General features: G+C 43.5%; 1 protein-coding gene across 2 annotated transcripts in view; it reads right to left on the reverse strand.

Moving 5' to 3' along the window:
- Positions 1 to 8,962: 8,962 nt before the first annotated feature.
- The window catches only part of ZNF622 (zinc finger protein 622), a 28,953-nt gene continuing 27,773 nt past the window's right edge, over positions 8,963 to 10,142 (reverse strand). For both annotated transcript variants that reach the window (XM_019521382.1, XM_019521375.1), the window contains exon 8: positions 8,963 to 10,142. The gene's annotated coding sequence lies outside the window, so the exon portion shown is untranslated.

A 10,142-nucleotide genomic window follows, 5' to 3' on the forward strand; every position in this document is an offset into this window, starting at 1 on the left:
CAAGGGCCCCACATTTCCTGGGGCCTTCTTTCTACTCCCTATGTATTTAAAAAAGGACTTCTTGTTGTCTTTAATCCGGGAAGCCAGCCCCTGTTCCATCTCTGCCTTGGCCTTCCTAACCATCCCCCTACATCCCCGAGCAACTGCAGAATAGTTCTCCTTAGTGATGACCCCTCCTTTCCATTGGGAGTAAGCCTCCTTTTTGGCAAGGAGACATTCCCGGATGTTTTTAGTGAGCCATGGAGGCTTATAGGCTCTCCTGCCCCCTTTGACCCTCCTGGGGATTACCTACCTCTGGGCTTGGAGGATCGTCTCCTTAAGGAGTGACCACTCCCCTTGGACACCCGGCTCCCCTCCCCTCTGAGTCTTCAGTGCTTCTCCGACTATCCTCCTTAGCTCGCTGAAGTTCGCCACAACCCTCTTGAAGTGCAGTGCCCAGAACTGGATGCAGTACTCCAGCTGTGGTCTTACCAATGCCGCATAGACGGAAAGTATCACCTCCTTAGACTTGCCCCTTCTAATGAATGAGTGTGGTTGGCTTTACTTTGTCACACTGACGGCTCATGTTCATTCTGCAGTTAACCAAGATCCCCATCTGTTGCTGTGCCACTTAGAAAGTCTCCTCCCAGTCTGCAGGTGTGTTGGTGATTCTTTCTCCCTAGATGTAGCACTTCACACTTATCTGTATCCTATTCTGCTCTGCTCACTTCCCCAATCTGTCCAAATCTGCCTGAATCCACCCCCTGCCCTCCAGCATGTTTATTTTGCCCCATAATTTGGTGTCGTCTGCAAATTTGGACAGAGTGCTTTCCACACCCTCATCCAAGTCAAGGACTGAACCCTGGGCTGCCCACATTTTTCCACGTTGAAAACAGCCCGTCCACCACCACCCCCTGTGTGCGCCCCGAAAGTCAATTTGCCAACCACCTGACCATGTAGTAATTGCCTAATTTGTTTATAAGAATGGGATGCGACAATGTATCAAAGGCCTTTTTAAAATCCAAGTAGACGACATCTACCTCAACTCCTGCATCTAAGCATTTAGTGACCTGGTCATAAAAAGAAAAAAGGTTAATCAGGCACAATCTACCTGCTATGAATGGTAGCCCTTCAGCATTATTTTTCCTACTGGACTCCCACAAATGTGATCTTTAATAATTTTTTCAAAGGTTTTCCCAAGGAAAGAGGTAACCAGCCTGTAGCTACTCAGCTCATTCCTTCTTCCCTTCTTGAAAATAGGGGGGCACATTGGCCCTTTTCCAGTCCCCCGGGACCTGTCCTGAGTTCCATGTGTGCTCAAACCACCTTTTCAGTGGTTCTGCAATGACTTGCCAATTCCTTCAGCAACTTGGACGAAGATTGTCTGGGCCTGCTGACTTAAACATATCCTGTCCCTCCAAAAGCCCCTTCACTAGGTCAACGCTAACTGTTGGTAGGTTGGAGGCCCTCTCGTGCTTGTCTATATCCCCTTTGAAAGATATATTCCTTATTTACCTAATGAAGGACTTTTTTTTGTCTTTCATTTTTGCAGCCAGCCTGAGTTCCATTTCCGTTTTGGCCTTCCTAACAGATTCCCTGCAAATGTGAGCCAAGCAGATATACTCCTCCTTGGTGGCTACCCCCTGCTTCCTCCCAGACTGCAGTTGGTTGTCCAAGTTAGTCATAAAGGCAGTTTGCTTAAGTGGCAACAGCTTGAGATAAAAGGTGTCCCCTGCCCAGGAAAAGACAGATTTCCCTTACCTGGCTGCAGAATTCTGGGGTTTGGAGAGAGAAGCCAGGCTGCTGGTACAGGCATGCATAAACAGGCTTGTAGCACCACATGGAAAGCATTGGGCAGAGCTTGGGAAGAGATAAAACGGCTTCCCAAGAGGGGATGGAACCTGGTTAAAGTATGGATCTAACCAAAGGTAGACTAGAAGCCAAACTGGGCTGATAGGACTCAATGATTCAGAAGATGAACCATAAACTGCACACAAGCATCACAGGCAACAGCAAAGGTCTTGATGCCTGCTCAAAGAATGCTTCCAAGCGGTGAAGAGTCTGAGGGCAGGAAATAAAAGCTGGGTTTCTTATTTTTCTTTAGAGCTTGCTATTAATTAGGAACTGTTGTGTGCTCAGAAATCATTTGCATATCTGCTTCCTTAGTTTTCTTCCTGAAGAGTAAAGTGATCACCAGTAAAGGTGTGAGCCTTCTGGTCTAGTTCTGGGAGAAGGGAGTGATTTAGCCATGGGACAAGAGATCAATGCTTGGGCTCAGGAGACAGGCAGTTTGACTGCAGATTCAGGCTCTGAGGAGATGGTGCTGGGAAGGTACTTAGAGGTACAGGGGGCCATCTGCTTAGATTGTAGAGGTTTAAAACATGCTGGCCCCAGTGGTTGGGAAGCAACATGAAAGTCTGGTGTATGTAGCTTGGTCAAGTTGGGCCAGGTCTGGGGTGTACTTGATTTTTTTTTCCAGGAGAGCCAATAATAGATGAGCTAGAATCTTCACATGAATTATGTTACTCTGAAGTCAAACCTTTGTGACATACTCAGGATCATAGAATTATAGAAAATAACAGGGAAGCAGGGCTGGAAGGGACCCTCCAGACTCAAGAGGTCTAGTCCAAACCCCTGTCTGAGGCAGATCAGCCCTACCCAAACCCTATACAATCCATAATCTAAACCCTGACATGACACAATGTCATAACCTGCCACAGGTAAACCACGGTAGCTAATGTCCTGCTTCTATAAAAAGGTTCTCAATATATTATCAAAAGACTCCAGGTAGAGGAAGGCAGACCATATCAATAGGACCATAAAGTAAAATTCCTTCCTGACCCCAAATATGGCAATCTGACACCCTGAGCAGAGGAGGATTACAAAAGAACCCCAAAGCCATGTGAACTCCACTTTTGATCTGATAATTTCCTTTTACTGGTCAGGCTTTTAAGAGGGAGAGACAGTTAGCAGTGTAAGGGTCCTCCATCTCAAGAATCACTCTTCCTGCTATGCCACACGTGTATGGCAAGATGTGTGATTTTGGGATCAGGAATCATATCCCAATTGTGTTCTACTTGGAACTGCAGGGGGAAGATTAGAAACAAGATTCCAGGCTACCCCTGCACAGCAAGTTGGTAGCTACTGTCTGACAATCAGCTGATTGCCAGCTGGCAGGGACAGCACCAGGGCTGGTTCAAGCCCTGATCTTGCATAAGCCGACACCTCACCATGGCTAGCTGGAGACCCTGGTGTGGTCCTAACCCTGCCACATGTTCAGTTTAAGGTGCGATGGAAACCAGCCACAAAAATATTACATTTTTGTGTAATATTTTTGTGGTTGGTTTCCCTTTTTGTGGCATCATTAATTCCCGGAACATGTGGGCAGATTACTACTTAAGACACCATCAACAGACTCACTGCATCTTAAGTGGCCTCAGTCTGTGCCAGGAGGTTTGGAGCTGGGTGTACAATCCATCTTCCCAGCTGCATAGTGTTGGTTAGATACTAAAATCAGAAGCTTTGCTGAGAACTCAAAAGCCCCCATGCCACAGAATACAAGTCAAGGTTATAGATGTTTGTGACTTTTCCTTGTCAGTCCAAAAGAAAAGAAACGTTCGGCCCAGTTTAAATATAACTGCCCCAAGACATGCTTGCTAACAATGCACTGGTGCCATGTTTAACCTTGTGGTTGTCGACTGACTTCATATTTTGTTGTCCCTATGCAAGTTCTCTGCCTGACTCCATAATTGATTAGCTACTAAACCCTCCAGTTGTGTAAATACAGCTCTCACTACATCCTTGCTGTTTTTTTAAAGCCCTTGTTTCTAAAGACACTAAGCAATGTCAAGCATTTTGATCTTTGCCCTCTGCTCTTTTTAACCTCTTAGGAATCATTAATTTTTTTATGATCCCACTTGATCCGAGCTACTGTTCTCCCACACACCCTCTTTATAGGACTGCCTGCTGTCTTCAGACCCATAAAGATGGACAAAAGGCGACACTGATTTATGTCCTCTGCAAGCATGACTGAGCTCTCTGCAGTCCAGCACTTGCTAAGGGGACACACATATGTAATTCTCAAGTGCTGAATCCATGTAGGTTCAGGAGAAACTAGGTTCTTTTACCTTTCAAGCACAAGGTAGTGAATGTATCTATATTCTTAGCAAGACACTAGCAAGCAACAGGGAATTGAATAGAGCTGGAAGTTCAGGTAAAAGATCCCATAACGTAAGTAAAAGCTGTGTGAGGAAATAGTCATACAAAACGTTTATTTCACTGTATTTATTTTAGTGAATGGGTTAAACTTCAACATACATCCACAAGGTCTTACAGGGTCAGAGAAATAGCAGTGATGGATCGGACAGAACTTAGCAAAAAGCTGGTAGCTTCACTGTTGTTTGGAGTTTTGAGATGAGCTTAGAAGGCTTTTAAGAAAAAATTATTGTAGAATCTCCCAGATACATGTATGTGCATGAGCTGGATGGTTGTGATGGGCCAAAGCCCCTGCTTATGTCTTCCTTTAGGGATCCTGGGGGGAACTCAATTTTCTCTCAGCACTTGTGGCTTTGCATTGAGACAAAATTCTGAGGCAGGAGCTTTAGCCATGTATCTGCAAGGTCATGAAGGAATTTTTATCCCCAATGCACAACTCGCTACATGCACTTGGTTTGTGGATTTGGTTTTTTGTCTTCTTCTGAAGCATGAGAGGTCCTCCCTGAATGGAAGTGGGGCACTAGCCAGAATGGATCAGTGCTCCAAGATGCCTTTTTTGGAGGCTTGTCTGGTCTGTCTTGCTTATACACTTGATTTCTTGCGAAGTGCCAGATTTGGGAAGGAAACTTTGGGGTTTTGAACTTTTCCCTGCAGCTGATGGCAAAGTTCCCTTTCTGGGATCATCTGAGCTACTCCTGTCCAGGCAATTCCTGCCACAACAGAGGTCTCAGACATTAATGGCACCTCAATATCTCCTGTCTGTAGTTTACTTAAAGCATTTCAGTTCTCAGGTTACTCAAGTCCTTGTGTTTGCTTTAAGAAATCTTCATGAAAACTAAATTAATGCATGCTTTAGCAATGTTTTCCCCCTTCTATTAACCATGACTCCCATCTGTCTATTTTATCCAATGACTATTAAATACTAAAGGTAGACCTCAGGGCCCCTTCCCTTCCATGGGGGCAGGGTCCATCTCACTGAGCCACATAGTAGAATTTCTTCCTGGCCTTATATTACATTATGTATTATACCATATTACATTATTACAGATAACATGTCCCCAAATAAAACACACACACCTTGTTTTTAGGCTGACATTTTGCAAAGGTGGAACATATGCTCGCCTCTAGCTCCCCTCATTTTCTTCCCTCTCACTCCCAGTAGCACAGCTGGAGCAGAACCAAGCAGAGTGGGGGTGGGTGCAGGCTGCCCACTGCGGGCTCAGGGCTCCCTGCCCTGCTGCCTCTCTCCTGGGAGCCATGCACTGGCCATGCACCCCCCTGTCTGCCCAGCAGCAATAGGGGGCACAACTCCATGCCACCGCCACCCCCACTGCTGCCAGGTGGGCAGGGGGTGCTTTGCCATGGTGGCATGGCCAGCGCAGGGCACCGGGGGTGGGTGAGTAAGGACAGCATATTTGTCCTTTCAAAACAGCCGACTTTGCAGCGTTTTCATTCTTGGTTGCCTACCCCCATAGCCAGATAATAGATGATATTGTATAAAAGCAGTATCTTAACCACTGAAAATAGTAGAAGAACAAGGTAGAATGAGACTGCTTCCAAGGAGATTCTGTCAGTTAACAACAGGGAGAAACCCTGCCTTTAAATCCCTGGCAGAAGAAAGGTCAGGACAGCATCTTACAGACTACCTTCAGAGATGCAAAAGCTTTCATAGCTGACTGTGTGCTTCATTAGATCACCCACTAAAGCTCTAGAATCTATAGCTTCCTTCAGCTGCACTTTTATGGAAGACAGGTACAGGCCATACTGTGGCAAAGAGAGCTCTATTTCAGACTGCATCTTATCAACTACTGAAACAACAAAGCTGTACGCAAGAGAATGTCTATATTTCTTAACCACTTTCAGCTTCAAGAAGGAAAGTATTAAGCTTCATGCAAGACATAAAAAGGTTCTAAGTTAAAATGGGAGAAAGTCCTGTGTTGTGCCAATTATCAGAGGTGCAGTTGTTTTCCAGAATAGATCAGAGACCAATCAAAGTCTTTAATGATAAAAGTATTCCGCTGGTTTTAGAAATCAGTATAGAAGACTTAATTTGGTCTGTAGACTGTAAGCTGAACCCTCCTCCCCCCTCCAAAAATAATCTTTGATTGGAAGAATAACCCTAAAAATCATCACTCAGCTCAAAACATAGCTGAGCAGTTTTTTTTTTGCTATGTACACATCCCCAACACTGCTGTTCTTTACAGCCAAACTTTAGGTCTGCTCTGGAAGCATACAAAGATGGCAATGAGTGCATCTTAAATCACAGTGAATATTGATTCAGGGCTAGACTGTTAAAGGTATTTGGGTGCCTAATACTCCTTTTGAGGCAAATCTTTATAAATGTTAACATATTTAGGTATTTTTCACAAGTGTTAACTGGTTTAGTTTTAAACCAGCAGTAGTGTTCTGTTTTGGCATTAGAACTTCAAAAACCAAGTTATAAAATTGAAAGAGGTTTGGAAAAAAGCCACAATGATTTGAACACTAGAAAACCTGCCTCAGAGTGAGATTTAAAGAGCATAAAGATTAGCTATTAGAGAAAAATTAAGAGATAATTTGATCACAAACTGATAGTATTCCCACCAGCAGAAACATTTGACCTAGTAAGGAAAGACATAAGGATCTAATAGCTGGGAACTGACATGTGGCCAGTCCAAATAGGAGATAAACTTGCTGCTAACAATTCGCTCTTTAATAAATTACTCACCATGTTGAAGGCCTACTAGTCCACTCTGTAATGGGCTTCATCCAGAGATTACAGGCTAAAGTGGCATAGTTTTGGTATGCAAAACATGGGTAGAGACTCACACATCTTAAAATCAACCCTCTGACAGAGAAGTCTCTAGTCTGAGACTAGGTTAGGTCCAGAAGTGAATGTGAGAGAGAGTACAAAAAGTCAGACATTCAGAGCTTTAAGAGCATCTGAACTGCCCTACCTGGCATGCTAGGATGGAATGAATTAACATGCAGAATGGTGCCAACTGATTAGGCGTTTGAATTTTACTTTACTGACAGCTTTTCCTACCCTTTGGCCCTTGAAGTTGTAACTCTGAATCTTTCATATTCCCTCAAAGGAAATAAAAAGTTACCTACCATTTACATTTAACTTTCCACACTTGAAAAAAATGTAACCAAATCACTGCTGTTAAACAAAGACAACTGTCTAGCAATGAAATATGCCCTCACCTGCATGGGAAAGGGACATTATCAGTCTGAATTTTTTTAAAGGGGCAAAGAGTTTAAGAAATCTGCCAAACTACAGTCCTCCACCCCCCAAATAGGACATCCTGTGTTTCCCTACACTTGCTGGTCTTTAAAGGCCTCCTTAGTAAGAGAGAGAACAGGTCAGCAGGAGCAGTTCTGAGTCTAACAACTGAATAACCTACAAGCAAGAGCAGTACCAGGATGTCCTATCCATTGAGTTTTAAAGGAGTTAAGGTGTTACCACTTCCAAAATCAGATTAATTCTGAAGGAAATTATTTAAATTATCAGTTTATTTGCAAGAGAAAGACTAGGGATGTTCAGTCCTGGTTGCGAACCTCAGTGTTTCATACAAGACTGTCTAAGCCAAAGTTCGTGTCTCCTGGCAACACCATGCACGTGCATCCAGCAGTACATGTGAAGCAGAACCTATACCCCCACCACACATCACATACATTATGCAATTCATGGTTAATTGCACAATAAATTTGTCCCCACTGAAGGCACTGAACTGGCCACATGTGCAGAGTAATAATCACAGCATAAAAATGTCCATCCAACTATAAAAAGAGCCAACCATCTGCAAAGTTAGTTCTTGGAAATGTGTAGTAATTTTATAACAGGTTTCTCTCCAGCTTTAATTTGAACATCAGGAGGCACTACTTCACTGTCAGGGCGGCTAGGATCTGGAACCAACTTCTAAGCGAAGGGGTGCTGGCTCCTACCCTGGGGGTCTTTAAGAAGAGGCTGGACAAACATCTTGCTGGGGTCATTTGACCCCAGTACTTTTTCCTGCCATGGCAGGGGTCAGACTTGATGATCTGCTCAGGTCCTTTCCGACCGTACCAACTACGAAACTATGTGGCAGGGCCTGAGGGGTGTTTATACACATGCTCCAGGAGTGGGGAGGTGGTGCTTTAATTAGAGTAGCTCTAAATGAAAGCACCTGGAGTGTCACATGTATCAGTGTCCCCACTGAAGGCATTGAACAAGCTTTAGTTAAAGCACCCCTACTGCCATTTTCAGCACGGGGATGCTGATGCACACGACACTGGAATCTGATGTAGCACAGTAATTACCATGCTCCAGCAGACTCAATTAATCAAATCTGCTCCAACATGCTGTAATTACAGTGTGTCGGAGCAGCCTCTCTGCACATGTATAGGCGCCCCTAGTTATAGACACAATCCCAGGAAAGAGTTATAGTCTTACCCAGCAATCTAAACCAACTACACTCTACGGCAGAGGCCATTGGATTAATTTCAGGAAACAGAAGCTGGATCTGAACCATGCCCTGTATTAATTCAGGCAGCAGTGATGTATGCTGAGCAGATATGCTTCCACATACCCAAATACATGCTGTTCTCTGCACCATCCTTGTAATCTTAAATAATGAACACATGTACTGTCTTTCCTGGAGCACTAACAAATTAACCAGTTAGAGGAACATGGAATTCTTCAAACTGCTCATGACAGACCTTTAATTAAGAATTGTGCAGCAGTGAAAGAGGACTGATATGACCCTTGTCTTGTTCTCCCAAATGCATAGACAGTTTTAACTCTCAGTTGGCTGGTTCAGAAGAATCCTTATTTTGTTTGGACACTTCTTTATAGCCAATCCTTTTGAAAAGCTCCAGGTGCATCTAAATGGTGACCTGGCATTTGCATACATTTTTATTAAGATGATACAGAACAGTACAAGAGCAGATCAGGGACAGGTTTTTAGGAGTAGAGCACAAGATGAAATATTGGAGTTAATCAGTAAAGTCATTAGTGTAACCTTAACAATCCATTAGAGGCCTGCAGGAGGTAAAATAATAGAAAGGCACATGCTTAAATGAATATTTCAAGCATTCAAGCTTGTAAGTGTGCATGTGAAATTTTTTTTTTTTAAATTAAAGCCTAAATGGAGCACTGTAATGTTTTTAATCAACCTCCTCCCCTGCCCCACCTCCCAACGTTCTCTGGAAACAAGGGATAGTAGGCTGAATTTTACGGGTAAAAAAAAAAATATTCATCATCCAAAGCACTGGAATTAGGATTTCAGCCAGTCCTCCCTTCAAACAATTGGAACCAAAATCCCTCCACAATCTGAATACAACTGAACAGATTACTTGTCACTTTCCACATGCTGAAAATTCAGTGTTCCAAAAAGCTTTCCTGAATACACACCCAAGGAAGGATTTTTAATGCACCAGGTTAAAGTGCCTTTTGCACGACAGCTTGATACAGTGAGAGTTTAAAAAGTCTATAAATGCAGCTCTAAATAATCTTTTGCAAACATATAAAGGGAAACCACTTTCCACAGTAATCTGAAAGAGCTAAAGGACTGGTCTCCTGCCTTACAGTTCTCTGGTTTGTATGTGTAGAAATTTGACCTCAGCTCCCTCTCTACCACCTCCCACCTCTGAAATTTCCAGTTTTCTGTAATATGATTAAGGCACCAGAAAACCATCTGTTAACAAGGATCTGCTGCAGAAGAACAATAAAAGGATGCACATAATGTAATTAAAACAGAGGTGACTACCCTTACCACATCCTTCAAGATACGTTAATTTAAAATTTGATAGGCCAACCATCAGGTCATTAGACTAGATGAAGTCTCCAGAGCTCGTCAGAGAGGAGGAAGACCTCCAGCACTGAAGAATCAATTGATCAGGAACCAGGCCCATTTGGATTCTGAATCCTCATGCCAGAAACTACCAAAATCTCCTCCCATAACAGCAGCTCCATACAGCGCCGGGGG

The sequence above is a fragment of the Gavialis gangeticus genome, unplaced genomic scaffold (genome assembly GCF_001723915.1).
Source record: "Gavialis gangeticus isolate Ggan-Ray unplaced genomic scaffold, GavGan_comp1, whole genome shotgun sequence".
NCBI lineage: Eukaryota > Metazoa > Chordata > Crocodylia > Gavialidae > Gavialis > Gavialis gangeticus.